We start from the raw sequence: 6,000 nt of genomic DNA, 5'->3' as shown, positions 1-6,000 counted from the left end.
AGAAATCAAGAAAATTTATAAATTTTATTTTTCATCAATAAATGGGGCAAACTGAACAACTTCTGTACAAGTTCGGGATAAATTTTTAAATAATTGGATTTTTCACTGATTTTTAAACTTTTACCGAACAGTTCTGTAGTTCAAAATTAACCGAACGACGGAGGCCTAGATTAGTGTGCTTGTTCGTGCTCAGATATTGTCAGAACTTGGCGAACAACTCTAAATAGTGTTTTTCCCAAGGGGTAGGTCACTCCGCACACCAGTCTTGAGTCATGTTTTTTGTCAGAGTGCCGCAGGTGTGCCGATTGTTCCGGTCATAGAGCAAGCTGCGATTATTTGTAAAATATCCATCCCGGCAACCCGGGTATTTCTGACACCTTAAATGTTTTGGTTTGAGATCGCAAGGATAAATCAGATTGAGGATGACGCGGGAAGTGGCTGGTGTTGGTGTTTTATGTTAATAGGATGATAAAAGTCCTCTGTTTCAGTCTTCTATAATGCCTTCAAAGGCAGACCAGAAACCTACACAGCAAAAAAAAATGTAATATCGATCAACGTAATTCAAACTGATGTATGAAATAATGATGTAATAGCAAAAAGCAGATACAATACATCAATGGATGTAATTTTGTTCGCAAAATCGATGTACATCGTACAATGAGATATTACACAACCGATGGATTGACCTGGTTGCAGCAGTTTCGATGAAATATTCAACAACTTTTTTTTGCTGTGTAGAAGTGTGATTTGCAGCATTATTTGAATTAAGGGTACTAATGGGGTCCTCTTTCTCTTGAGCCCACTCTAGATCCTACATTTCGTATTTAGAAGATTTTTATAAGTGAACTGCTGGTCTGAGTTCCTCTGGAATATTGAATTAGAGGATGTTCATGAATATACAGCCAAACAGCACGTAATGGTGTGAACAACTTCAATGACAGTTGTCCAATAGTACTCACATTTTATTTACAACAATCCAATGCCTACGACATTGTGTGCTCAAGGTATGCCGAAGGTGTGTCGATGGATGTGCCCAAGCTGTGTCGAATCTAATTTCGGCACAATGTGCTGAGTGACTTACCCCTTGGTTTTTCCACAGCAAATGTAATAAGTGTTTGTCACATCCTGCTCCATTTATCATTGTTAAGAGTAAATAAATGCCTTTTAGACATTTGTGTATGGTTACATTATATTCCGGCGGAGAGAATTTGCTGTCAAATAGCGACCAAAAACCGAAAAGAGCTTATCAGCTTTTGCGAACTAAACTTCGGAAGCCATTTTCTTGTGACTCAAGTCTCAGCTAGGTAAACCAACACCATCAGCCGGTAGAGGAAAGTTTCCCCTATCCGATATTGTTGTAATTTGCTTTCAGTTGGCGATGAAAGAACTATCAAAGTATTATTAATAAAACTTGATGGTACATTTCCAATTAATCATGTTTTGTTGTTTTTGACATCATCCACATCCAGAGGGCCAGTCACTTTCGAATGTATGGGAATGGTAGAAAACCATTTGGAAATGCATGAAAATTTTCAGTTTTTATTCATTATCGTCTTTATGGGCAGTTTTAGATGCACAAAAATTGCACGAGTACATTACTATGATGATAAGGTAAACACTCGTTTATTTGTTTCCTTCTGTGAAAGCATGTTTAGTCACAAATCGTGGATTTTCTGATATTCTCCATACTGCAAAAATGATTTTCCTACCACTGAAGGGGCGACATCTCTCGGATCTTCAGTATAGCTACTACTCAAATCATATAATTAATTATTGATCTCTAATATATGAAATTGGTTCCACTTCTTGATAGATCGAAATTTTATCCGCCAGGCTATAAATATAGCGACTATATTATAGGTTACATGGGTTTGGGACACGACTCGAACTTATCTCTTAAGCTGCAAAAATGTTGATATCCTGAGCTGATAGTCCAAGGATTGAAACCGTATAAACATATTTTAACGTAGCACTACGTCTGTGATTTCTATATGGGGGTACACTTTTTGTGAAAACCGAAAATGGAACATCTAACAAAATTATGAAAGATTTTGAACGTTAATAACTCAGCTGCCCCTGGACCAAATTCAATAATGTCATCACCAACTCGATCACCAATCGATCAGATATATTTCTACGCACCTGTTAAATGTAAGACTTTATCATTTCTCAAAATGCCACTATTGTGCAACTGTTGCTATGATAGTTAAAATAATCACCGATTCCCTGCGAAAAGCGATTTCCCTAACATAGAGTTGAATTCCATCCGGTCTTGCCAAACGGTGTTTATTCAATCACCGCGTGGTGAGTGGTGGTGTTCTCCAGTACACAACGAAAGGCTGCCTGCAAGCAGCGAGCTTCAGCCCACATGAGCATCCATAGAAGGAGGAAGAAGCCGCACCGCTATTGATCGGAATCTGTAACACTTCGTGAGTTGCTGCGGGCCATCTATCTATGTCAAGCGCGTCAGACTAAAGAGTATAAACAGAGAGAACCCCGCTCAAATTCCTATTCCTACACAAACCACAAGCTCCTGCTGCAGTTAAGAAATAAGATTTATTATATAAGACCACGTAGTCCTACGTCACCATTGCGTACAACCATAGAGGTAACTCTAAGACTAGAAGGTACCGAAATAACGTGCTCAACTTTTTGGCTCAGCTCTGCCCGCATAAATCACAACCATACGATTACCAAATTAAAAATGGTTTATCTTCCTGTGAAAACCATATTAAAAATGGTTCAGCCAATTTTAATCGAACCATACCTAGATAAAGTTTTGACCATATTGCTTAAGGTTTTCGAAGACCCAACCATACGAACAATGGGTGGTTAAGAACGTTCACCATACGAAATCTAACTTTTTCCCATACATTTTGTGCAAAGGAGCTTTAGCCTAACCACATCAGAAAAGGTTCTAGTTGGATATGTAAATCCTATTCCTATTATCGTTCGAATAAGGTAGTACGACTTAAAATCAACCATTGTTGTTAACTTCAAGATATACTATGTCCGGGTAGAAATTACCATACTTATTGATGTTATAATACTATTGTAGCATATGCGGAACACAGCAGATATGGGTTGTTCTTTAATTTTAATGTGATTTGCAAGACTTCATTTTGTGGTATCTCTCGGTATTATTTGTTATTGATTTAAAGATAAATGGAATAAACAAATGATTACACTCTGCAAAACAAACCTTCATTCTATTTCTAGTTGATAAATGTGCACCGGTATAATGAACCCGCTTCGATTTCCTTTTTTCAAAATCTCCTTCTCATGTAGACCGCTGTTAGCCATCATGGCTGGGATTGTCAAAGACCCTAAATATGTTTGTGGAAAATACATGCGTTTTTAAGGAATACTTTATACTGTAGGTGATATTACTTACACACTTAATCTAGCTCGGTAAAATCTCCAACAGCCGATTACCTCGGTATTTACTATTGCTGATATCTCTGCAAAATATCTGTTTGTTAGCTGATATCTCAGCAAAAAGTTATTTGTTAGCTGAGTCTCGGCAATTGTTTTACTGAATCTCAGCCAAACAAATTGCAGAACTGCTCGGCTGTTGGAATCTCGGCGAAATTTTTTTAAGTGTTTACGTTATTATTTTTTCTCGACGTTAAAACCGGTTAAAACAGGTTTTCCATTTGGAGTAAGGGTTTAAAAATGCAATAACTCAGAAAAATCAACCAAATGTACTCACGACCGCCGTTCCAAACAAAAGCGTTTTCTTTTATTTGTGCCAAATGTAAAAACATAAAGCAAGCATAAGCGAAACACGTAAGTGTTGTACAAGTTGCTAACAACTTTTATTCGTAATGTTTTGTAATAGTTTAATATAGTCTCGAATAGTTGATCAACTGTAACAAAATGTAGCTAAAACATACCAGAAACAGTAACAGTAGAAAGTAGTGTTTCTTTTATGTTGATTACATTCCGTAAACCACAGCAAAACTATTTTGTATAAAGTTAACATAGCTAGTAAGGTGTCAGTGAAGTTTTAACTGTTCTAGAAATGGTTATTTTCTATGCGGGTGGTACTCTCTTCGGTCCCAAGCTAATCGATTCACCCCTCGAAACATAGGAAAAACCAATAACCCCTCATTTTATCTGTCAAACTTTCATAGCGAATCAAAACAAACATTGCATAGTACTATAATTTCGACTAGAATGGGGACGTTAATCGTTTGCTTGGGACCAATAGGCTAGTCAAGTAGTGAGCCAATTTAAAATCGTTAGTTTCATATTGATTGTTGGTACAACCCCATAGTGTTGTCCCTTGTAGTTTTTTGCTCATATCGTGGACCCTCGCCAAGCTGAACAACGCTTCATTCATAATAACAGGGTTCATTTTTAATTTGAACTTCTAGCAACTCTAGAGCATAAGAAAATCGTGTTTCAGGCATCCTTATTTGCTGTTTTGTTTTGATTCTGCGTTATGTTTCACGATGTTCCATTTGGCATTATTCCGCTTCATGAGCTAATTGACGGTTGAACCTCGAGTTGAACCATAGAGGTAACTCTAAGACTACACGAAACGAAAATCAATTATTTTATTCATGAGTTTCACTTATACATTTTCGCCAAACATCAGCCTTATACATTCCGTAAGACAAACCATATAGGTCCTATAAGAATGCATAAAAGGTATGTGTGACCGCTTATACATTTCATTTGACACATGATCTTCATAAACTTTTTGCAAGGCGTCTGCTTATTAGTTGACTTATACATTTTATGAATAATTAGCAATAGAAATTTGCCAAAAGGTATAAGGAGATTTCTATCCGTGTAGTATTCCCGAAGAAACTTGCTCAACTTTTTGGCTCAGCTCTGGTACTATCTTCGGTCCCAAGCTAATCGATGCACCCTCGAAACATTTGAAAATCCTCGAACCCCTCATTTTATCTGTCAAACTTTCATAGCGAATCAAAACAAACATAGTTTAGTACTAGAATTTCGACTAGAATGGGGTACGTTAATCGATTTGCTTGGGACCAATAGGCTAGTCAAGAAGTGAGCCAATTTAAAATCGTTAGTTTCGTATTGATTGTTGGTTGAACCATTTTTAGTATGCACGGGGTTTAAATTAAAAAGTGTATTAAAAACGGGTCCACGGTAATTTCATGTATGGATAAATGCAAACATGCAAGGCGTAAAAAGAAGTTCATGTTAAATTCTGTGCATACATGTAGGCGGATAGTTGAAAACTGACGCTGTTTGTGAAACGCATTGGCCCAAACATGTAGGAATTATAAAAATAAAAACCAGTTTGAAGTAAGGATCATCGGATCCAGACACCAGCACTGAATCTATTACCGTGGACCACCGTTAATATGAACGACACTTCGTGCATATTACTGGGGTTCATTTTTAATGCGTACTTCTAGCACACTTGCAAGTGTATCGTCGTGTAAAGTTGTTTATTATATTTTATGGGTAACCAAATAAATTTATGAAATTAGATCTGTCAAAATGAGTTTGACAGCGATTTGTTATAAATTTCCACGAATTTTCACTAACACGCTCTCACATATCGCACCAATACAACTAGACGGGAAAAACTCTACTGAATTCAACTAGTTTTTGGAATCAAAAACAATATTCTATAACTCTATTGGTTAATTGATCTTATATAGTTGGTTAATTAACACCAAGAAATGTGCAAAATATTGCGATGCAATCAATTATTATTTTGTACGCAAATCGAATCAAAGTCATGTAAAATGCTAGCTTCTAGCAAGGGTTGCAAGATAATTTAGGAACAAATCCGTGTTGCCAAATTGTGTTTTGTTTGCTCCGCCCGTCTCTCCCTCTGAGTATTTCTAGTTAGCACCATGGTGGGTATATAAATGGTGATACAGCTTTGTCACTATATTGGCGAGGTGGTCGCCGGGGGGGGGGGGAGAAGTGCGGTTTTAGAGCAAATTGTAAACAAACTCGGTCGCTGTCCCATACAAAAATCCAACATGGCTGAATCATGAATTTGAC

The sequence above is a fragment of the Ochlerotatus camptorhynchus genome, unplaced genomic scaffold (assembly GCF_037179485.1).
Source record: "Ochlerotatus camptorhynchus isolate MF236.1 unplaced genomic scaffold, CSIRO-AGI_Acam_v1.1 ptg000149l, whole genome shotgun sequence".
Taxonomy (NCBI): Eukaryota; Metazoa; Arthropoda; class Insecta; order Diptera; family Culicidae; genus Ochlerotatus; species Ochlerotatus camptorhynchus.
This window is presented reverse-complemented; position numbering follows the sequence as displayed.